Source organism: Eleutherodactylus coqui, chromosome 8 (genome assembly GCF_035609145.1).
Source record: "Eleutherodactylus coqui strain aEleCoq1 chromosome 8, aEleCoq1.hap1, whole genome shotgun sequence".
Lineage (NCBI taxonomy): Eukaryota > Metazoa > Chordata > Amphibia > Anura > Eleutherodactylidae > Eleutherodactylus > Eleutherodactylus coqui.
The window spans coordinates 181,935,483-181,961,292 of record NC_089844.1 but is presented as its reverse complement, the minus strand read 5'-3'; positions in this window follow the sequence as shown (position 1 = coordinate 181,961,292).

Below are 25,810 nucleotides of genomic sequence, written 5' to 3'. Positions count from 1 at the left end.
CGCATGTGGAAAAGCTTTGGATTGCTCAGGTAATTTAAAATCTTCCTGCTTCTGGATACTAAATGTAGCCTAGAGCCTGGAGATTTTACGAGAGGCCGCGGTTTGCAATTCCTAGTCACATAATCATTGTAATCCAATGGATAACTGATCATTTAAAGTGAAAAAAGTTGTAAAAAGTGTGAAAAGGCTAATGTTTCATCTCACTTCATGGATAAAATCAATGATGGAGGATTAAATTATGTACTTAAGGCCCCCCGGATTTATCCATGGATCATACTCCGGCTTTTGCAAAAGCACCTGTCACTAAAGTGATGGACACATGCGCAAGGGTCATGGATTGTCTAGGTAATTTAAAATCTCCCTGCTTCTGGCCACCAAATGTAGCCGACAGCTTAGATAGTTCATGGAGGGCCACGATACATGGTCCCTGGTATCGTCATTGCTGCTATCTAATGGATAATGATGATCACTAGAGATGAGAGCACCAAAATTATTCGAGCCAAACTTTTTGTAATGCTTGAGAGCTTATTTTGAGTAAAGAACCTCATTGAAGTCAATGGGAGACTCCAGCATTTTTCAAGGTGACCCATGCTCTGCATAAGGGAGGGTGTGTGATTCACCTGAAAACCTCAGAAAGTGATGGAAACAACACAGAAATGGATAGGGAAAAGCAGGGGCAGCATGCATGGATGCATCTAAAGCTCCCAGGTCTCACTATTAAAGCAAATTGGGGGCAAGAGCCTGGTGGTCACCCACCTAACAATTTAGTTAGGCCAGACCATAATCAGCTGGGCTCACAAGCTGGCACATCTTAGCTAAGCCCCACAATGGGTGGAACGAAGGCCAATCACCACCTGCGGATGACACCACTGTTTCTTCTCCTGTGTTACATGCTGGCATTGCTTCCCAATCCCCCTCAGTATACAGGCATGAGCCTGCATCCACAGCGTAATTAAATTTTTCCCAGTGGAGCGTCCAGCTGTCCCAATCCCAGACGAGGTAAGGAGCACCCCTTCGCCTACTCAAGAGTCCACAGCATACTGAAATTTTTCCCAGCACAGCATTCAGCTGTCCTCATGCCACACGTTCGCTTGATAGCCACACCACACTCATGTCTATTTATAAGTGCGTATTGGATGAGGAGGAACAGGAGACACACACTGTAGAGGGTTGGCAATGCCTGTCAGCAACCCTTCTTGAAAATGTGGGTGATAGCCCACAATGCTGATGAGAATTGCTGCTAAATTAACATATGATCATAATTCCACTCCAATGCTACCTCCGTCACTAACTTTCATGAGCCACAATCGTGGGCATAAAGGGGACTCAGATGCCAGATTTTTTTTTACCCCAGAGTGCAGGTAAACCCCTGAAAGATTTGTTTACCAAGAGTATAGGTGAACCCTTAAAGAATTTGTTTACAAAGAGCATAGGTACACCCTTGTAAGATTTGGCTACCAAGAGTACAGGTAAAAATCAAAGATTTTTTGATACTTGCTTAATTGGATTCAGGTGGCGGTCCACCGACAGGCAAGCTACCGCCTGTCTTAGCCCATGCCTCTCCCCGTGGGGCTTGTTAACCAGTGCCCCAGGGTAAGACAACATGAACTGTAAAATAATTAGTGGTCAAAGATGGACACTGCGCTGGGATATGTTTCAGTACGGTTGTGACCCTTTTAAAATTGTGCTTCATAGCTGACAAATAGCAGACAAATTAATGTATGATTGTAAGTGCCAACCCATTCCACCTCCGTCGCAGCATTTCATTAGCCACAAATTCCAGCTAAGATTTTTTTGAGTGAGAGTGCAGGGTATTTGTTTACCAAGAGTATAGGTGAATCCCTGAAACATTTGTTTACCCAGATTGCAGGTGAACCCATGAATTTTTTTTTTATTTTATTTTTTTTAAGAAAGTGCTTATACTTGCTTAATGGGATCCAGGAGGCGGTCCACCAACCGGCAAACTACCGCCTGTCCCTATCCCAGTCCCTGCCTCTTCTCAAGACGCTTTTTAATCAGTGCCCCAGGAAAAGGCAGCATGTACTTTGAAAAAATTAGAGTGGCCAAATCAGGACAATTTAATCTGTCTGTCAGATAGCTGGACACTGCGCTGGAATACATTTGTGGGTGTATGAAGCTGGAACCAGCACGTTAGCTGAACTCTAGTGGTGAACGTCTTCAAAATTGGGAAGCTGGAGGTGTCCCTCAGAAAAAAATTGTCTTTACAGATCCTTTTGTCCCTCTGAAGAATTTGCTGTTTGGCGTGCTGACATGCTGGTTTAGGAGGAGGTGGAAGATCGGAGAAGGATAGACCAAGCTACTTCTACTTTTTTTTTTTTTTAGGTTGATAGAAGGTGCATGGTTCTCCAGTTCCAGCTTAAAAATACTTTATTTTAAGCTGTTTTCCACCAGTAGAGAAGTCTGGGTTCATCTTAAGTTCAAGCCTGTCGGCACTGTCAGTTGACAGGTGGGTACACTTATCCGTGATAATCCCCTCCAGCAGCACTAAAAACCCTCTCTGGTAACACGCTAGCGGCAGGGCCTGCCAGCACCTCCAAGGTGTACAGCGCAAGTTCGTGCCACATGTCCAGCTTTGACACCCAATAGTTGTATTGAGCACAGGGATCACGGAGGGCGTTGGTACGGTCGGCGATGTACTCCCTCGCCATCTTGTTACACCGTTCCTCTTACTCAGCCTAGACTGATCAGTGGTGACAGTCTGGCTGGGGATCCATAAAACTGGCAAAGGCCTTGGAGAGTCCCCCCTACCTGCGCTGGATATGCTGCCTGTTCCCCTCATCTCCTCTGCCAGTTGGCCAACTGAACTACATCCTCTACTGCTAGCGTTGTCAGAAGGGAACGTTAGTATCAGCATTTCCACCAAGGCCTTGTGGTATTGCATCACTCTTGTACTCCTTTCCTCTTTGGGAATGAGAGTGGACAGGTTCTCCTTATACCATGGGTCGAGAAGGGTGAACACCCAGTAATCCGTGTTGTCCAGAATGCATCTAATGCGAGGGTCACAGGGAAGGCAGCTTAACATCAAGTCAACCATGTGTGCCAGAGTCCCAGTATGCAACAGATGGCTGTCCTCACTAGGAGTATGACTTTCATTATCCTTCCCCTCTACAGCCCATACAGGCTAAACAGATGAGAGGGAAGCAGTAACATAGTTTTTAAGGCCAAATGAAGACAATTTCCATCTAGTCCAGCCTGTTTTATCCTCCTGTGCTGTTGATCCAGAGGAAGGCAAAAAAAAAAATGAGCAGAAGCCAATTTGCCCTTTTGGGGGAAAAATTCCTTCCCGACTCGCTAATGGCAATCAAACTACTCCCTGGATCAACCTCTAATAGTTCCTACCTCCCTATATACCCTGATTAACCATTATCCTAAGATTTATATCCTGTAATATTCTTCATCTACAGAAAGACATCAAGTCCCCTTTTAAACTCCTCTATGGATTTTGCCATGACCACATTCTCAGGCAGAGAGTTCCACAGTCTAACTGCTCTTACAGTAAAGCACCCCTTTCTGTGTAGGTAATGAAACCTGCTTTCCTCTAGACGTAGCGGATGCCCTCTCATTACCATCGCCGTCCTGTGTACAAACAGATCATGGGAGAGATCCTTGTATTTTCTCCTCATGTATTTATACAGTTATTTGATCGCCCCTTAAACGTCTTTTTTTCTAGAGTAAATAATCCCAATTCAGATAGCCTCTCTGGGTATTCCAGTCCCTTCATTCCATGTATTAGTTTAGTTGTCCTTTTTTGAGCCCCCTTCAGCACTGTAACATCTTTCTGGAGCACTGGTGTCCAGAACTGTACACAGTATTCCATGTGAGGCCTGATAAGTGCCTTATATAGTGGGAGGATAATGTTCTTGCCCCTCGCCCCTATACCTCTTTTAATGCACCCCAAGACTTTATTAGCTTTTGCAACTGCTGACTGGCATTGCTTACTGCAGTTTAGTCTACAATCTACTAGTACCCCCAGGTCTTTTTTCCACCTCACCTTTCACTAGCAGTACACCATTTAGTGTGTATTGGTGACATCCGTTACTCTTGCCCATGTGCATAACCTTACATTTTTCAACATTGAACTTCATTTGCCATTTTTCTGCCCAAGCCCCCAGCTTATCTAGGTCCGTTTGTAGCCGCACATTGTCCTCAGTTGCATTAATTATATCGTATAATTTTGTGTCATCTGCAAATATTGATATTTTACTGTGCAGCCCCTCTATCAGGTCGTTGATAAATATGTTGAACAGAATGGGGCCTAGTACTGAACCCTGTAGCACCCCGCTATCAACGGTGGCCCAATCAGAGTACAAATCACTTATTACCACCCTCTGCTTTCTAGCTTTGAGCCAATTCTTTACCCACATACACACATTTACACCCAATTCGAGCTGCCTCATTTTGTATATCAACCTATTATGCGGTACGGTGTTAAATGCTTTAGAGAAGTCGAGATATGAGACCAATAGACTCCCCCAGGTCCAGCCTAGAGATTACTTCATCACAGAAGCTGATCAGATTGGTCTGACATGATCGACCCTTCATGAACACATGCTGGTGAGGAGTTAATTTGTTCTCCTTAAGGTACCCTTTGATGGCGTCTCTCAGAAGCCCCTCGAATATTTTTTCCGTTACTAAAGTAAGACTTACCGGCCTGTAGTTACCAGGCTCACTTTTGGTCCCCTTTTTGTAAATTGGAACCACGTTGGCAATGCGCCAATCCAATGGTACAACCCCGGTTTTGATGGTATCCACAAATATTAGATATAGCGGCCTAGCTATCACATAACTTAGTTCCTTTAGTACCCTTGGGTGTATTCCATCTGGGCCTGGTGATTTATCAATTTATCTTTTTATTTTTTTTTTATTTTCTGTAATCGATTCCCACTTCCTCCTGCATTAGGTGTGAGATATTTTGTGAAGGGTTCACTTAATTCTCCTGTATCTCGTGTGGCATTTCCTTTTCGTTTGTGAATACGCTTGAGAAAAAACTGTTTAGTAGATTTGCCTTCCCTCCATCTTCAATGATTTTTTTTCTGCATTATTTGTTAAAGGGCCAGTGCCCTTTTGCTGTTAATATAGTTGAAAAATAGTTTTGGGTTGTTTTTGCTCTCTATGGTGATTAGTATTTTTGCCTCCTCCTTAGCAATTTTTATCTTATCTTTGCATATTTTGTTTTTTTCCCTGTATGATTTTAGTGCTTCTTCGCTGCCTTCTTGCTTTAGTAGTTTGAACGCTTTTTTTGTTTATGGCCCCCATTACTGTCTTGTCGAGCCCCATTGGTTTCCTTTTACTCAAAGTTCTTTTATTTTTAAAGAGAATGAACTGCTCGCATGAGGTGATTAGGATCCTTTTAAACTTTTCCCATTTGTCCTCTGTACTGGTATTTTTGAGGATGTTGTCTCAATTAACCCATTTATGACATGGCCTATTTTGGGCTTAAGGACGCAACAATTTTTGGCGGATTTTCTTCTCCGTTTATTAAAAGTCATAAGTTTTTTATTTTTCCGTCGACGCGGCCGTATGAGGGCTTGTTTTTTGTGTGGCGAACTGTAGTTTTTATCGGTGCCACTTTTGGGTACATAGACTATATTGTAAAACTTTTTTTTTTTTATGATAGCAGGGAGAGAAAACGCATCAATTCTGCCATAGATTTTTTATTTCTTTTTTGCAGCGTTAATCATGCAGCAAAAATTAGACATTCCATTTTTTCTGCGGACCGGTACGGTTACGATACCAAAATTCTTACTTTTTTTTAGGTTTTCCCACTTTTCTGCAATAAAAACCCTTTTTTTTGGAAATCTTTTTTCTATTCTAAATTGCTGCATTCAAAGTCCTGTAACTTTTTTATTTTTCGATGTACGGAGCTCTGAGGGCTTATTTTTTGCGAGATGAGCTGTAGTTTTTACTGGTACCATTTTGGGGTACATATGGCTTTTTTGATCACTTTTATTGCGTTTTTAGTGAGGCAAAATGCTAAAAATTAGCATTTTGCCTCAGTTTTTTAGCGATTTTTATTTTTTTTTCCGTGCACAGTCAAAAGCATGTGCAACTTATTGTACGCATCGTTACGGACGTGACAATACCAAATATGTGGGGTTTTATTTTTTTTTACCTTTTTTATGCTAATCTGAGAAAAAGCATAAAAAATGTTTTTTTTAATCTTTTTACATTTTTTTTAATTCATTTTTTTAATCTTAGTTTTTTTCACACTGTTTGTGTCCCTCTGAGGGACTTTAACCACTGCCCTGATGATCGCTGTCATAAGGCATGGCAGAGCTACTGCTCTGCCATGCCTTATCGCTTATACAGCGATCATAGGCACAGGCAATACAGGATGCCAGTGTCTGGCGTCCTGTTGCCATGGTGACAGGCCGGGCTCTCGCGACAACATCGCGAGTTCCGGCCGGAGACACAGAGGGCGTCTGCTCCCTCTGTGAACTCTTTCCCTGCCACGATCTACTTAGTTCGCGGCAGGGAAGGGGTTAACAGCGGGACGCCGGCTGTGACTGACAGCCGGCTCCCGCTGCGGAATAGCACGGGATCATATGTGATCCAGCGCTATCTCTAGGACGTAAGTTTACGTCCTGTTGCGGGAAGTACCAGGCTGCCAGGACGTAAACTTACGCCCTGCAGCGGGAAGGGGTTAATGTTACTGATAGTAGTTCTAAGCTCATCAAATTTTGCTTTACTAAAGTTTAGTTTTTGTTGCTCCCAGATAAGGCTTCTTATTGAATGACAGTTGGAAGTTGATTATATTGTGGTCACTGTTCCCCAAACACCCCTCAACCAGTACTCCTATTATTCGGTCCGGTTTGTTAGTTAGTACTAAGTGCAGAATGGCCCTCCCTCTCGCTAGTTCCTGCACAAGGTGGGCAAGATAGTTAATAGAGATGAGCGAGCACCAAAATGCTCAGGTGCTCGAGTTGAACTTTTCGCGATGCTCGAGAGCTCGTTTCGAGTAACAAACCCCATTGAAGTCAATGGGCGACTCGAGCATTTTTGTATGGGACCGATACTCCACATAGGTCATGACTTGTGAAACAGCAGAAAACATCCGAAAGTCATTGAAACACCACAGAAACAGATAGGGAAGGGGAGGGGCAGCATGCATGGCTGCAGCTGAGGCTCCCAGGTCCCACTATTAAGCCACAATGGGGGCAAGAGTTTGGCGTCACCCCCCCCCCCTAAGAATTTTTACTTCAGACAAACTTTCAGTAGCCAAGCACACCTTAGCTAAGCACTACACTACCTGCAACCAAGGACAATTACTACCTGCAGGTGACACCGCTGCCTCTTCTCCTGGGTTACATGCTGCCCAACCCCCCGCATGACCCTGCATCCACAGCACACACAAGTTTCCCTGCGCAGCCTTCAGCGGCCCTCAAGCCACACGCTCGCTTCATAGCCACACCACCCTCATGTCTATTTATAAGTGCGGCTGCCATGAGGAGGCACCGGAGGCACACACTGCAGAGGGTTGGCAGGTCCCCAGCCAGCAACCTTCTTTAAAAGGGTGGGCGATAGCCCACAATGCAGTTGAGAATCAATGAGAAATTGACGTTCCATCTTCATTCCAATAAAGTGCCAACCTCCGTCAGGAGCTGCAAACGTGGGCATGAGTTACATAGCTATGGGGAATCCATTTGCCCACACAGTATTCATTCTGTCTGTGTCGGATAACTCAATCGACAGCGCAAGGGGAAAGCCATCTGCACTCTGCCCCCTACCCAATTCAGTCAGTGTCTTTGTGCCAGACAGATCAAACACCGCGATGGGAAGTCTGTGTGCATCAATAGCATAGGTGGGTCCTAGGCAACCCAAGACATGAACAATAAAGAAATCAGAGTGGCCAAACATGGCAGACTTACACTGCGCCGGCGACCTAGGCTTCGGCCCACAGCTTCAGCAATCATAGGCATGAAGTGGTCTTCGATGCTAGTACGCCTGTGGAGGTCTCATTAAATCTGTTACGTTTTCTTTCACTGCTCCAAAGACTGGATTAGGCCTCCTTCCCACGAACGGATTTACGCCGCGTAAATTCGCGGCAAAAATCCGCTGCGTGGCCCCCTGCTATTAGGTTCTATTGAACCTAATAGCACAATGCTCACGATGCGTAATTCCACCGCGGAATTACGCATCGCGATTTCTCCCGTCCTCACCCGCAGCATGCTCTATTTGCTGCGGGTGAGGACGGGCTGTACGCGCTGACGGCTTCCATTGCAGTCAATGGAAGCCGTCCGTTCATGCTATCTCCCGCTGTAACCAGCGGGAGATAGCGTGAAAAAACGCTTCCCCACCTACCGCCGCAGCGTCATTTGACTCTGCCGGCCGCGTCACGTGACACTGCCGGCCGCGTCACGTGACGCGGTGGGCGTGTCACACAACGCGACGGCGGTGGGCGGGGAAGCGTTTTCACGCTATCTCCCGCAGGTAAGTATAGGGGCTCTGGGGGGCGCCGTGACGGGCTTCACTGCATAATATTACGCGGCGGAGCCTGTCACGCTCGTGGGAAGGAGGCCTTAGCCAGGAAAAAGTTCCACAGGCCCAACGTGGCGCTGTTGCAGTATCCCCGGGACATAGGCCTCGGCCAACCGCTTAAGCAATCGTAGGCATGAAGCGGACTTTGATGCTAGTACAGCAGTGAACGTCTCATTAATGCAGTAATGCTCCTCTTTTTTGGCCCAAATGAGTGTATCAGATAACTGTGGTAACACGAGAGAAAATACATAATGCGCAATGCTGATCCCCTGACCCCAAGCAGGAGGAGGAGGTGGCCTTACAAGGCCAAGAAACTATGACCAGGACCCACTGTAGACTGTGTTCAAAGGATGTGAGCGGGCCCTTGGCCAGGCTCGTTCCCAGCAAACACCTTGTGAGACCCAAGGTGCCACATCTGACATGGCAATGGGCAGTCCATGTGCCCCCACAGTATTCATTCTGCCTAGGTGTCGGATAGCTCTAGCAACACTGCAAGGCGAAGGGCATCTGCACTATTCACCCTACCCAAGTCAGTCAGTCACTTTGTGCCGGACAGGGAAATCACCGCTATGGGAAGTCTGTGTGCACCCACAGCATAGGCGAGTCGAAGGAACCCAAACACAGCATGAAATATGAAGGAATCTGAGTGCCCAAACATGGCAGACTTTAAGTGTGCCGAGGCCATAGGCCTCTTTCCACACCCTTAGCAATCGCGGGCATAGAACGGACTCCGATGCTAGTACAGCAGTGAACGTCTCATTAATGCAGCTATGCTCCGCTCCTGTGGCCCAAACGAGTTTCTCAGATAACTGTGGTAATACGAGAGAAAATACATGATGCGCATTGCTGGTCCCCTTACCCCAAGCAGGAGGAGGAGGTGGCCTTACAAGGCCAAGAAACCAGGACCCGCTGTAGCCTGTGTGGGAAGGATGTGAGTGGGCCCTTGCTCAAGCTCAGTCCCAGCAAGCACCTTGTGAGACCCAAGATGTTGCGACTGATATAGCAATGGGAAGTACATGTGCCCACACAGTATTCATTCTGTCTAGGATAGCCCTAGCGACACCGCAAGGGGAAAGCCATCTGCGCTATGCACCCTACCCAAGTCAGTCAGTGACTTTGTGCCGGACAGGGAAATCACCGCCATGGGAAGTATTTGTGCACCCACAGCGTAGGCGAGCCGAAGGAACTCAGACAGTAATAAACATGAAGAAATGATAGTGCCCAAACATGCCAGACTTTCACTGTGCCGAGGTCATAGGCCTCTGCACACACCCTCTGCAATCTTGGGCATAGAGCAGACTCCGATGCTAGAACAGCTGTAAAGGTCTCATCAATGCCGTAACGCTCCTCCTCTTTGGCCCAAACAAGTGTCTCAGATAACTGTGGTAACACGGGAGAAAATACATGATGCCCAGTGCTGATCCCCTGACCCCAAGCAGGAGGAGGAGGTGGCATTACAAGCCCAGGCACCATGACCAGGACCCACTATAGTCTGTGAGGGAAGCACGTTAGCGGGTGCAGGGTCAGGCTCGGTTCTGCGCCTCCACCTTGTCGGCTCTATTCCTACCTTAGCTGTAAACTAAAATATGTAATTATCAGTACCAACAAGATGGAAGCCTTCATTATTCCTCTGGCATCATGCCAACCTTTACCTTCCAACTTCAACCCTTAGGGGGGCCAGGTCTTGATGATGATCATCCTAATATTTTATTGGTCCTACTTCTTTCAAACCACCCATGTTGCTCTTCTTCTCCCAGAAATGTCCGCAAGATACAAAGAGAAGGAGCTGGATGTTCCTGATGACATATTCTTATTAGAGATGAGCGAACGTACTCGTCCGAGCTTGATACTCGTTTGAGTATTAGCGTGTTCGAGATGCTCGTTACTCGTGCCGAGTACCACGCGATGTTCGAGTTACTTTCACTTTCATCTCTGAGACGTTAGCGCGCTTTTCTGGCCAATAGAAAGACAGGACAGGCATTACAACTTCCCCCTGCGACGTTCAAGCCCTATACCACCCCCCTGCAGTGAGTGGCTGGCGAGATCAGGTGTCACCCGAGTATAAAAATCGGCCCCTCCCGCGGCTCACCACAGATTTGTTCTGACATAGAGGAGGGAAAGTGCTGTTGGTGCCGCAGCTGCTATAGGGAGAGTGTTAGGAGTATTTTAGGCTTCAAGAACCCCAACGGTCCTTCTTAGGGCCACATCTAACCGTGTGCAGTAGTGTGGAGGCTGCTTTTTGCAGTGTTGCATTTTTTTTTTTTTTTTTGTATATCGGCCGTGCAGAGCATTGCGCCCCGCAGTAATTATACGTACTCCAGGGCCAGTAGTGGTGGTGAGGCAGGGACAAAAGACATATATTTATTGAATATAGGCAGTGGGCCTTTCCAAAAACATTTGGGGAAAAAAATCTATTTGGGCTGCCTGTGACTGTCCTCAGTGTACTGGGTCTGTGCTGGGTGTAGTTGTCCTCCTAATTCATACGCAGCCAGCTAAGTGTTACAGCAGGCTTGCGCAAAATTATTTCCTGGCTCTGCTGTGCGTTCCGTAAGCGAACTCAGCCTCCAACCACAGGCCAATAAGCGGCACATTTAATTACAGCGTTCTGTTTCTGCACTACTGGTAATACACCATGCTGAGGGGTAGGGGTAGGCCTAGAGGACGCGGGCGAGGACGCGGAGGCCCAAGTCAGGGTGTGGGCAAAAGCCGAGCCAGTGCGGTGGCCAGGGGTAGAGGCAGGGCCAGACCGAATTATCCACCAACTGTTTCCCAAAGCGCCCCCTCGCGCCATGCCACCCTGCAGAGGTCAAGGTGCTCTACGGTGTGGCAGTTTTTCACAGAGACGCCTGACGACCGACGAACTGTGGTGTGCAACTTTTGTCGAGCCAAGATCAGCTGGGGAGCCACCACCACCAGCATGCACAGGCATATGATGGCCAAGCACCCAACAAGGTGGGACGAAGGCCGTTCACCACCTCCAGTTTGCACCACTGCCTCTCCCCCTGTGCCCCAACCTGCCACTGAGATCCAACCCCCCTCTGAGGACACAGGCACTACTGTCTCCTGGCCTGCACCCACACCCTCACCTCCGCTGTCCTCGGCCCCATCCACCAATGTCTCTCAGCGCAGCGTCCAGACGTCGCTAGCGCCACTGTTTGAGCGCAAGTACGCCACGCACCCGCACGCTCAAGCGTTAAACGTGCACATTGCCAAATTGATCAGCCTGGAGATGCTGCCGTATAGGCTTGTGGAAACGGAGGCTTTCAAAAGCATGATGGCGGCGGCAGCCCCGCGCTACTCGGTTCCCAGTTGCCACTACTCTTCCCGATGTGCCGTCCCAGCCCTGCACGACCACATCTCCCGCAACATTGTACGCGCCCTCACCAACGCGGTTACTGCCAAGGTCCACTTAACAACGGACACGTGGAGAAGCACAGGCGGGCAGGGCCACTATATCTCCCTGACGGCACATTGGGTGAATTTAGTGGAGGCTGGGACAGAGTCAGAGCCTGGGACCGCTCACGTCCTACCCACACCCAGAATTGCGGGCCCCAGCTCGGTGCTGGTATCTGCGGCGGTGTATGCTTCCTCCACTAAACCACCCTCCTCCTCCACCAACGCAACCTCTGTCTCGCAATCAAGATGTGTCAGCAGCAGCAGCACGTCGCCAGCAGTCGGTGTCACGCGGCGTGGCAGCACAGCGGTGGGCAAGCGTCAGCAGGCCGTGCTAAAACTACTCAGCTTAGGAGAGAAGAGGCACACGGCCCACGAACTGCTGCAGGGTCTGACAGAGCAGTCCGACCACTGGCTTGCGCCGCTGAGCCTCCAACTGGGCATGGTCTTGTGTGACAACGGCCGTAACCTGGTGGAGGCTCTGCAGCTCGGCAGCCTCACGCACGTGCCATGCCTGGCCCATGTCTTTAATTTGGTGGTTCAGCGCTTTCTGAAAAGCTACCCACACTTGTCATACCTGCTCGGAAAGGTGCGCAGGGTCAGTGCACATTTCCACAACTCCAAGACAGACGCTGCCACCCTGCGCACCCTTCAACATCGCTTTAATCTGCCAGTGCACCGACTGCTGTGCGACGTGCCCACACGGTGGAACTCTACGCTCCACATGTTGGCTAGGCTCTATGAGCAGCGTAGAGCTATAGTGGAATACCAACTCCAAGATGGGCGGCGCAGTGGGAGTCAGCCTCCTCAATTCTTTTCAGAAGAGTGGGCCTGGTTGGCAGACATCTGCCAGGTCCTTCGAAACTTTGATCAGTCTACCCAGGTGGTGAGCGGCGATGCTGCAATCATTAGCGTCACCATTCCTCTGCTATGCATCTTGAGAAGTTCCCTGCAAAGCATAAAGGCAGCCGCTTTGCGCTCGGAAACAGAGCCGGGGGAAGACAGTATGTCGCTGGATAGTCAGAGCACCCTCCTGTCTATATCTCAGCGCGTTCAGGAGGAGGAGGAGGAGGATGAGGAGGATGAGGAGGAGGGGGAAGAGACAGCTTGGCCCACTGCTGACGGTACCCATGCTGGTTGCCTGTCATCATTTCAGCGTGTATGGCCTGAGGAGGAGGAGGAGGATGAGGATCCTGAAAGTGATCTTCCTAGTGCGGACAGCCATGTGTTGCGTACAGGTACCCTGGCACACATGGCTGACTTCATGTTAGGATGCCTTTCTCGTGACCCTCACATTCCACGCATTCTGGCCACTACGGATTACTGGGTGTACACACTGCTCGACCCACGCTATAAGGAGAACCTTCCCAGTCTCATTCCCGAAGAGGAAAGGGGTTCGAGAGTGTTGCTATACCACAGGACCCTGGCGGACAAGCTGATGGTAAAATTCCCATCCGACAGCGCTAGTGGCAGAAGGCGCAGTTCCGAGGGCCAGGTAGCAGGGGAGGTGCGTAGATCGAGCAGCATGTACAGCCCAGACAGTGCAACAGTCTTTAAGGGCCTGGCCAGCTTTATGGCTCCCCAGCAAGACTGTGTCACCGCTCCCCAGTCAAGGCTGAGTCGGCGGGAGCACTGCAAAAGGATGGTAAGGGAGTACGTAGCCGATCGCACGACCATCCTCGGTGACGCCTCTGCCCCCTACAACTACTGGGTGTCGAAGCTGGACACGTGGCCTGAACTAGCGCTGTATGCCCTGGAGGTGCTTGCTTGTCCTGTGGCTAGCGTCTTGTCGGAGAGGGTGTTTAGTGCGGCTGGGGGAATCATCACGGATAAGCGTACCCGCCTGTCAACCGACAGTGCCGACAGGCTTACACTCATCAAGATGAACAAAGCCTGGATTTCCCCAGACTTCTCTTCTCCACCAGCGGACAGCAGCGATACGTAAGCAATACGTAGGCTGCACCCGCGGATGGAAGCTACGTTCTCTCTCACCATCCAAAACGGGGACATTTCTGCTTCATCAATCTGTGTCTAATATTCCTCCTCCTCCTCCTCCTCCTCCTCCTCCTCCTGCTCCTCCTCCTGAAACCTCACATAATCACGCTGAACGGGCAATTTTTCTTAGGGCCACAAGGCTCACTCATAATTTTTCTAAACAATTTTTATATGTTTCAATGCTCTGAAAAGCGTTGGAACTTTAACTTGAACCAATTTTTCGTTAAACTGGGCTGCCTCCAGGCCTAGTTACCACTTAAGCCACATTAACCAAAGCGATTAATGGGTTTCACCTGCCATCTTGGTTGGGCATGGCCAATTTTTTGGATGTACATTAGTACTGTTGATACAGCAATTTTTGTGGGCCCTCGCCTACAGTGTAATCAAATGAATTTTTAGCCCACCTGCATTACAGCTGACGTTACATCCGCTGTGTTGGGCAATGCAATGGGATATTTTTATGTACCGCCGGTGGGTTCCAGGGAGCCACCCATGCTGTAGGTGCACACGGAGTTTAACCTACATCTGTCCACTTGTAAAGAACCCCAGTCTGACTGGGGCATGCAGTGTGGGCCGAAGCCCACCTGCATTAAGCACGACATTACTACCTCAGCTGTGTTGGGCAATGCAATGGGATATTTCTATGTACCGCCGGTGGCTTCCTGGCACCCACCCATGCTGTGGGTCCACAGGGAACTATAAATGCATCTGTGTCCACTTGTAAAGAACCCCAGTCTGACTGGGGCATGCAGTGTGGGCCGAAGCCCACCTGCATTAAGCACGACATTACTACCTCAGCTGTGTTGGGCAATGCAATGGGATATTTTTATGTACCGCCGGTGGGTTCCAGGGAGCCACCCATGCTGTGGGTCCACAGGGACTTCACAATAGGGAGTTGTACCTGCCTGTGTCTATGAATTAAAAACCGCGGTCTGACTGGGGCATGCAGACACCTTGACAGAATGAATAGTGTGTGGCACATAGGTTCCCCATTGCTATGCCCACGTGTGCAGCTCCTGATGTCGGTGGCACAGGATTCTATTTCTCATTGCTTCTGTACAGCATTGTGGGCTATCGCCCCGCCCCTTTTAAAGAGGGTCGCTGCCTAGCCGTGCCAACCTCTGCAGTGTGTGCCTGCGGTTCCTCCTCATGGCAGACGCACTTCTAAATAGACATGAGGGTGGTGAGGCATTAGGGCAGCTGAAGGCTGCGCAGGGACACTTAGGTGTGCGCTGTGGGGGGGAGGGGGGGCGGTTGGGCAGCATGTAACACAGGAGAAGTGGCAGTGGAGTGTCATGCAGGCAGTGATTGTGCTTTGTTGGAGGTAGTGTGGTGCTTAGCTAAGGTATGCCATGCTAATGAGGGCTTTTCAGAAGTAAAAGTTTTTGGGAGGGGGGGGGGGGCACTCTTGCCGCTATTGTGGCTTAATAGTGGGATCTGTGAACTTGAGATGCAGCCCAACATGTAGCCCCTCGCCTGCCCTATCCGTTGCTGTGTCGTTCCCATCACTTTCTTGAATTGCCCAGATTTTCACACAAGGAAACCTTAGCGAGCATCGGCGAAATACAAAAATGCTCGGGTCGCCCATTGACTTCAATGGGGTTCGTTACTCGAAACGAACCCTCGAGCATCGCGAAAAGTTCGTCCCGAATAACGAGCACCCGAGCATTTTGGTGCTCGCTCATCTCTATTAGTTAGTACTAAGTCCAGAATGGCCCTCCCTCTCGTTGGTTTCTGCACAAGTTGGGTAAGGTAGTTATCTTTAATTGTTCTCAAGAACTTATCACCCCTATGAGATTTGCAGGTTTCATTTTCCCACGCTATGTCCGGATAATTAAAGTCTCCCATGATAATTACTTCATTGTGGATTGACACCTCTTCTATCTGCCTTAATAATAAGATTTCAGTTTCTTCTGTTGCTTTGGTGGTCTATAGAAAACCCCTATCAGGATTTTGTTATTTTTTTCTCCCTATATTTCTACCCATAGAGATTCCACGTGTTCATCTCCTGCCCTTATATGCTCCAGTAGTCTCGGCATTAAATACGATTTAACATACAGACACACCCCACCCCCTTTTTGGTTTCCATGGTCTCTTCTGAAGATATTGTAAACCTGTAAATTCACCTCCCAATTGCACTTATCAAGCCATGATTCTGTTATTCCAACTACCGTGTTTCCCCGAAAATAAGACCGTGTCTTATATTAATTTGTGTTCAAAAAGGTTTAACTTTTTTACATGTATAGCTGCCTGCACACTATTTAAATTGACTTTTTTAATTAACTGTTAGCAGGGCTTAATTTTGGAGTAGGGCTTATATTTCAAGCATCCTCAAAAAGCCTGAAAAATCATTTTGCATACTCAAAAATTCTGGAAAATCATTCTATGTCTTATTTTCAGGGAATGTCTTATTTTCAGGGAAACGGGGTATATCATAGTTTTCATTAGTCATTCTCGCTTCAAGCTCACCCACTTTATCGATCAGACTTCTTGCATTTGTGGTCATATAATTTATACAGTCTATTTTGTTCTTTATACTCATTTTGTTACTAATGATACTGTTGGCTGATCTGTCAGTTCTAACTGTACTAACCCCACCCCCTGCTCGACCCCCATTCCCATTGCTAAGACCCAGGTCGCTAGCTACACTGACTACCCCCTTATTTCTTTGCCCTCCCCCAGTCCCCAGTTTAAACACTCCTCCAGCCTTCTAGCCATCTTCTCTCCCAGCACAGCTTCACCCCCCCCCCTCCCAATTAAGATGCAGCCCATCCCTAAGGTAGAGCCTGTAGCTGACAGCAAAGTCAGCCCAGCCCTCCAGGAACCCAAGCCCCTGCTTCTTACACCAACTCCCGAGCCACTTGTTTACCTCCTCAAGATCCTGCTGCCTTTCTTTTATGGCTTTTAGTGTAGGTAGTATTTATAAGTAAACTACCTTCGAGGTCCTGGTCCTGAGCTTAGACCCTAAGTCCCGGAAATCATTTTTGAGGGCCCTCAATTGACCTCTAATTTGTTCATTGGTGCCAATGTGCACCATGACCGCTAGATCCTCACCAGCCCCTCCCAGTAATCTGTCATGTGTTGAACTCGAGCCCAAGGAAGACAACACACCGTTCAATGATCCCGGTCTTTATGGCAGATTGTCCTGTCTGATCCCCTGCGCTTTTCTCAAGTATAATGCTGTAGACAGTAACACTGAATGAATAGAAAAAACGTTATAGGTTACCTGAAAGTTGTAGGGTAAAATGATCAGGGACCCACAGGATACCAGGCGCAGGGGGAGCATCATTACTGGCATCCCAGCAGTGTGTAATAGGGCCAAGATGGCTGTCAATTGATACGCAGCATGCGCACCAGGCTCTGCACATCTGCAGGCCAAAGGACACAGCCCACATCAGATAAAACTACTACTTGCAGTGTTTTTTCGCCTTGAATTATTACCCTTTCATTAGCCAATCTCTGGATCTTCTCGTGCTGCTACCCTAATCCTTAGAATGTCTATGGATCAGGACTGACTTTGATTATTCCAAGTAAGCCAGGATCACCGGTGCCTAGCGGGTGAATCCTTCATCTCAGGATTCCTGCTGGGTGCCAGGTGAGTTACTGCCTCCTAAATAGGAGTTCATCTTTTTTGTTTTGACGAGTCCCTATTATATGGTGTCTGGACTCGCAGACTGTTTCTGGGATAAAGTGACAGGACCATGGATCGTCTGCAGAGTGGTCTACCCTCCCTTGTAGAACTCACAACTCAATCTTTAAAATCCATAAAGACTTGGGGAACATCCGCTTACCTACACTGCCGTCGACATCTGAAGGAGTCTGGTCCTGGAAAAACACTCCTGATGACCACACTCCAAATGAAGTGTCTCTCAAGCATGAACTTAAGAACTGTGTCAATACCTTATGGAGACACTCTATAGATTGGATGTTCCTGTGTATCTATAAGGATAACCACATTGCTCTAAGGGGTTTGAGAGTCCATATACAATCAGCTTTCTCCAACGATAGTACATTTACAGGGAAATGGAGAGTGATATTAGATACTTTTTTAGACCCTATTCTAGATAAAATTATAGAAAATAGAAAAAATCTTGCTCGACTTGCACTTGATTAGGCAATACTTTTGTCAAATCAATGAAAAAAAGAAGAAATAGATTTCACTCTTAAAAGTGCCAATGCAATTAAGATCCAAATCTTTACATAGAAAATTAATACATTTAAGAGAGATTTGGCTGACTACGATTCTAATAAAATTATTTCTGTGGGAATATAAGACGGTCACCACCAAGGCTAAACCCCTCACGCTAAACCCCTCACTCCCACCACTCTAAGCAGGAAAACACCTACTTGGTCTGGTCACACCAGGATCTTTATTAATAAATCTATATTGGGCTCAGTATCTACCCCATCCCCACGGTCAACAGAAAATCAGCATGGGAAATACACTTAGAGTGCTACCCCTGTAAAAGAATTTAAGTATATAAATAAGAAATCTACTGTTTATAGGTCCACCTTTAAATAAGGCACTAAATCTCCTAAACCTTCACCATTACAAATTTCTTATCTAGCTAAATCACCCATGGTACCTACTGAAGTACTAATTGATTTAAGCATACCTACACTACCTCCTCTATCCTCCCTACCATCTGGAATTATTGTTCCGTTGATTCCTGAAGGTGAAGATACTACACCTTCTACTCTAGTGCCTGTCACTCATTTTTGGAAGCTGTCCTCTTGTTTTTTATCCACCATCTTTTTTAGGGTTCAATCCTTTAGACCATTCATTCCCAAACCTATCCTTGAGCCCCTCTCGATCCTCCACTCTCTCCCCTCTTTATCATTCCTTCAACATCCACTCTTCGACCACTCAAATGTTCAACGACTCTTCAGAAAAAATAACAGAGTCAGTTACTAGTTGCTTGGTCAAAGATCAGTCATTTTTTAGTACCACTCCATTAAAAAAAAGAGGGGCAAGAGAGGGCGCAACACAACTCCAAAAAAGTCAAAAGCAACCTTCACAATAAAGAATTAACCTTTACCGAGGCAAAATAATATGGCATCTTTAATATTTCTTAGCACATGCTGCTGAGAAAAGAAGTGGAACTTCTAGCCAAAAGCCTGTCATTTTTCCACTCAAGTGAATCCAATGTGTTTATACTTTTTGTTGACCTGAAGGCTTTCATGAGAAAGTTGACCCTCCGTAGACATATCTTTATACAACAGATGTGTCTTTACCATACTACCAAAAACATCAATAATGATCTTCAAATCAGTTTTCACTTAGATGACCTGGTCCTTACTGACCTAAAGCCAAAAAGTAACTACTACCCAATAAAGAGTAAGGGTAACTAGGTTACCACATTCTACTAGAATGTTCTCCATAATATAACACAACTATATAATAATGATAACGCAATTACTTATTCTAATTTGACACACGATCAGCAGATTATTTTTAAAAATATTTCAAAAAACTTGAAGTTGGTCATTAGAAGGCCGGCAAAGGGGGCAGAATAGTACTTATAGGCAAAAGCCAATATATTGATGAAGCTTTATGAATTTTAGGAGACTCCTGTTATTACGTTAAATTAGACAAAGACCCGACTACAGTAGTCGCTTCTAAACTCTATGATCTTGTAGATCACGTATTGCCTTCTAACTGTCTTAAAAGGAAAGGGACTACATATGTATATCTAACCATGAAGTTCCATATTTTACTATCTCCCCAAAACATACAAAAACATTTTAAACCCCCCAGGGCGGCCTATAGTTTCAGGGCTGGACCCAATAACGAGCCTCTTGTCTGAGTATGTAATTCTACAAAATTATGTAGTGGGCCTACCCTTTTATTTGAGGAATACTGGTCATTTACTCACTTTACTAGAAGAAATAGAATGAAGTGACACCTTCTCATGGTGTACATTAGATTTTCCTTCATTATATTCTAATAATCTGCATAAATTGAGGATTGAGGCTATAGAATATTTTTAGTGAATGATTTTTTAATGGCGTCCAAACAAAAGACCTTTATTCTAGAGGCAATTGATATCTTAAATAATAATTTTAATTTTGAAGGTTAATTTTATTTACAGGTCCAGGGTACAAAATTTGCCCCATGCTATGTTAATTAATATATGGGGACAATTGAAAAGTTAAGATGTGTAGACCCTCATATCAAGTTTTATAAACGTTATATAGATGACATTTTATTAATATGGGATGGTGACAGTAGATACCTGGGACATTTTATTGTTGAGTTAAACAATAACCAACAGAACTTACAATTTACTTGTAATAGCAACCCTTCACATATTACATTTATAGATTTAGAATTATATTTAAATGATGGAGAGATCCAGACACTTCAAAACAGTTGATTCAAACATCTATTGCACTTCCTCAGCTGCCACTCAAAAAACTGGAAGGTGAACATACTATGTGGCCAATTTAGGAGGATCAGACATAACTGCTCCCTTGTATACATTTTTAGAGAACATGCGACCATCGTAAACAACAGATTTAAGGAAAAAAGATACATAAGGAAAAAACATAAATAGATTCTGCATATTGTAGAGCATTGGAAAAGGGCTGCTGCATTAAACGATGAAAGAAGGTTGAAGTTGAAAATAACCAAATATAGTATGCAACACATTCAGATAAAAGGGGCTTTAAATAGGCACCTGGAAATTTTAAGAGGTGAACCTTTTTACGGGATGGACTCCTAGAACAAGTTAACTTAGTTTTCTGTCATCCAAGGTCATTAACAATATTTTTGCCTCTTCAAGCCTTTATAAGTAGGCACAAAATTATTGAGTCAAAAAGGTACAAATGCTGCCCACAACGAAAACATGAGACAACTTAGATAATCATAGACCAATAAGAAAGTTGGGAAATACTTTGACAATGTCAAGTATTGGATGGCAGCATTCCTTCAAATCATAGTGACTTTAAGTTTTATCAATGATTGGGAATAGAAAACCAAGCCAGAAAAGAATGCACAGACAGACTGTTTTGAGGTGATTGCCACTCATCAGTGTGCTTTCTCAGGAACCTCATTTGCATGCAATGCCAGCTTGCCTGAGAGCCATTGTTATGGGTAAAAGTGTTTTCCTAGCTTGCATTGCAGTCTAGGATAGGTCTGTAAATAGCTTGATATCCGAGAAGGCGGCTGGGAGCTGGTTCATCTTTCGTGTTACTGATAATAGTGCCTCCTTAAAATGAAAAAAGTGAATACGGTCGATAGGGTCCTGAGGAGTTGTTTCAGGTGCAAATCTGGCTTTAGGGAGTCTATGGATTCTGTCGATACACAGATCACGTGGAGGAGTATCAGGAAGAACCTTCAGAATAAGATGTTTAGCAAAGTCTTCTAGATTTACCGTGGTAATAGACTCAGGGATAGCACAAAATTTGATATTGTTCCATCTGCTGGCTATTCAATATCTGCAATTTTTGCTTTTAATTGTTCGACCCCATCTTCCAGAGAGAAATTCGTGTCAATTAGGTCATTGTGGGATTTGGTGAGTTCTGACATTTTATTCTCTGTGTGGTCAACTCTTTCACCCAATTCATGAACAGATTACTGAACATGGAAGTCTCTTTTCCCTGGTGATAATGGCAAAGTGTAACGTGTATTGCTAAGAATAAGTAACTTGGGGTCTTTGCCATGAGGAGCTAACTTGGTACCCTCTTCAGAACCAGCTATAAGAAGTTTGCAGTTAAGTGTTTGTTATTAAGGGCTCCCGCTGCCCCCTTCTTTTCCTCTGGGACTCCATACAAATGTGGTGACAGAGGAACCCCCACAGAAGTGCCATACGACATCTGCCCTGCTTCCCCCACACTACCAGAGCCAGCGGATACAGCCGCAGCTACAGCTGCACAAACTGTAGGAGATGCTGGCAATGAGTGCTACTGTCCGGTGACTCTGCGCTGCTTCCCCTCTCCACCCTTTCTTCAAGGTGCTGCGGTGGCAAACAGATTTCCTCAGAAGTGCTGTCCGATGTCCCCACTGCATCTACAGCGCCGGCCAGAGCATCAGGGAGAGCCATGATTGCCACTGAGCAGAGAGAGCGTAAAGCCGCTGCTGGCTGGTCTCTAGCGGGGATTCCCTCCCAGCTTCTCCTTACAGACCCTCTCTTTGGCTGAGTTGACAGGGAAGCCCCTCTGTTTTTGTTTGACTCGCTCATCTTGTAGAAGCTCTTGGTGGCTGTGTCAGGTTGAGATCGCAGGGATCCGCCACTGCTGTTAGCTATTCTCACGGCTCTGCTCCCCCACACATCTGATTCATTGTGCATAATTGGATGCAGCAGTAACACATTTTCTACTGTTCTCTGAAGCTGATAGCCCCTCCCTTCAGTACTCACCTTATCTCTAGAGAAGAAAGAAACTGTTAACCCTCTCTAACTCTAAACTTCTCCCCCCTTTAAAAACTGCAATTCCACACTACACAAACAGCAAGAACATTTATTTATTAGCAGCTGATGGTGAACAAAGCATGGGTAAGAAAGGACTTTTTGTGGTTTGAAATGTTAGTCCCATGTCGGTCACCTGATGCTGGTGACAATATATGCCTGATTTCCAGCAAAAACGCAATAAAAAGTGATCAAAAAGTTGTATGTAACCCAAATTGGTACTAACAAACTACAGGACATCCCGCAAAAAGTGAGCCCTCACAGAACTAAGCAGACGGAAAAATAAAAAAGTTATTGCGCGCAGAAGATGGAGGCAGAAAATAATTTTTAAAAATTAAATGTCTTTGAAAAAAAAGAGTAGTCCGATTAAAAAAAAAAAATCTACAAGTTTGGTATTGTTGTAATCGTACTGACCCATCGAATAAAGATATAATGGGATTTCTGTTGCAGTTTGTGTGCTGTAGAAAAAAGACGCACTGAAAGAACGTCGTTTTTTTTTTTTCATTTTACTCCACTTGAAATTTTTAAAAAGTTTTTCAGTACGTTATAAGGTACAGTAAATGACAGCATTTAAAAATATAACTCATCCAGCAAAAAACAAGTCCTCATACGGCGAGGTTGATGCATAAATAAAGGAATTATGATTTTGAAGGGGGGAGGAAAAAAACAAAAATAGAAAAAAAGTGGGAGGTCGCGTCATTAAGGGGTTAACATTGCTTGACAGTCTTGTACTACATCTTTACCTGTACTCCTCTTAACCAGCTGCTTGGCAGTTTTCCAGGCACTGCCATTGCCGCAATTTCCTTGTTCCCCCATTATAATTCACCTTAGGCTTATATTGCGATCTTTGACAGAGGTTCAAAGTCCTGTCTGGTCACAATTGAAAAAGCCTTCTCAACACTACATTCTTGGCAGTATTCCAGTAAGAAAGGGGGGAACAAGCAGCACTTACTCTAAATCCACAAGGGCTGTACTGAACGAATGCAAAGCCGAAGTAATAGGAACCTGGACCTTGGTTCCACATAGGAAACAACAGGAAAAGATGAGGCCCACGGCAGCATAAATAGATACAGTTTAAAACTTGTAGCTTGTATTCCTCTATTCAGACAGTTGCTACGTTTTGACCTGTGAACAGGTCTTTGTCGACCTATTCACAGGTCAAAACATAGCAACTGTCTGTATGCTTCCATTTTTGTATTACGCAGCTAGGCCTGTTTGCAGCCTTTCAGTAATAGTTTTTTCAGGCGGCAGTGCCGTACAATACCACTCTCAGGGCGCCCACCCACTGGCGTTTTTTTTCCCCTGCGAAATTCGCAGCATTTTTTTTCTCCTGGGGTCTATGGGACTTGTAATGTTAAAATCGCGATCGCGCAAAATCGCAATTTACCGCGAATCGCGATTTTGCGCGATCGCAATTTTAACATTACAAGTCCCATAGACCCCTGCAGAAAAAAAATGCTGCGAATTTCGCAGGGGAAAAAAAACGCCAGTGGGTGGGCGCCCTCACCGTGAAAGTACACTCAAATAATTCCTAGCCTGCTGCGAACGACCTCATTTATACCGTTCTGTGTCTGCAGTGCATTAGACAGAGGTCTCCACGCTAAACAGTACTGCAAAGTATTTCAGCTTTGCTGCTGTGCAAAACGTCTCACAATACCCTTTCCTTGGTGGGGTTAAGATAGCTGCAGTTACTTTAGAGTATTCTCCCACTCCACGCAGCCTGTATTATCTACAAGTTTCTGCAAGCAGTAAATTACCCCTAGGTATCAGCGCAAGGCAGCGGGTTACTTTTTTTAAGTCACAGCATAGAGCTTCCGTTATCTACAAGTCTATGTGCGGTGAATTAAGCCACAGTTGTCAGTGCTGTACAGTGGGGTAATTTATTTGGGCCCTTATCTATTCTCATGATGAGGAGTAGGGGTAAGGGTTGAGGACATGGACGTGGACGCAGACGTCCAAGCGAGGGTGTGGGCACAGGCAGTGTTCCTGGTCCAGGTGAATCACAGCCGGCTGCTGTGGGATTAGGAGAGAGGCAAGTTTCTGGGGTCCCCAGCTTCATATCACAATTTATGGGTCTGCGTGGTAGACCTTTATTACAAACAGAGCAGTGTGAGCAGGTCCTGTCGTGGATGGCAGAAAATGCATCCAGCAATGTATCGACCACCCAGTCTTCTACGCAGTCCACTACTCCTGGACTAGGGACTGCAACTCTGAATTCTCTGGCTGCTGCTCCTCCTTCCTCCCAGCCTCCTCACTCCATGAAAATGACATATTCTGATGAGCAGGCAGACTCTCAGGAACTGTTCTCGGGTCCCTGCCATGAGTGGGAATAAATGGTTCCTCTCCCACCTGAGGAATTTGTCGTCACCGATGCCCAACCTTTGGAAAGTTCCCGGGGTCCGGGTGATGATGCTGGGGACTTCCGGCAACTGTCTCAAGAGCTTTTGTGCATGAGGAGGAGGAGGATGATGATGAGAGACACAGTTGTCTGTCAGTGAGGTAGTAGTAAGGGCAACAAGTCAGAGGGAGGAGCGCACAGAGAATTCGGAGGAAGAGTAGTTGGCGATGAGGTGACTGACCCCACCTGGTTTGCTAAGCCTACTGAGGACAGGGCTTCAGAGAGGGAGGCAAATACGCCGCCACGCACCCGCACGCACAAGCTTTAAATGTGCACATTGCCAAATTAATCAGCCTGGAGATGCTGCCGTACAGGCTTGTGGAAAAAAGGCTTTCAAAAACACGATGGCTGTGGCGGCCCTGCGCTACTCGGTCCCCAGTCGCCACTATTTTTCCCGGTGTGCCGTCCCAGCCCACACCAGGACGTCTCCCGCAACATCAATCGTGCCCTCACCAACGCGGTTACTGGGAAGGTCCACTTAACAATGGACACGTGGACAAGCACAGGCGGGCAGGGCCACTATATCTCCCTGACAGCACATTGTGTGAATTTGGTGGAGACTGGGACTGAGTCAGAGCCTGGGACCGCTCACGTCCTACCCAACCCAGAACAGCAGGTCCTAACTTGGTGCTGGTATCTGCTGTGTTTTATGCCACCTCCTCCACACCCTCCCCCTCCTCCTTCTCTGCCACCTCTACTTCTAAATTTAAAAAGTGTGAGCACATCGCCAGCAGTCGGTATCACGCGGCAGCACAGCAGTGGGCAAGCGTCAGCAGACCGTGCTGAAACTACTCAGCTTAGGTGACAAGAGGTACACGGCCCCTGAACTGTTGCATGGTCTGACAGAGCAGACCGACCTTTGGCTTTCGCCGCTGGGCCTCCAACCTGGCATGGTCGTGTGTGACAACGGCCGTAACCTAGTGGCGGCTCTGCAGCTCGGCAGCCTCCCACACGTGCCATGTCTGGCCCACGTCTTCAATCTAGTGCTTCAGCGGTTTCTTAAAAACTACCCCCACTTGTCTGACCTGCTCGGTAAGGTGCACCGCGTCTGCGCACATTTCCGCAAGTCCAGCGCGGATGCTGCCACCCTGAGGACCCTGCAACATCGGTTTTAGCT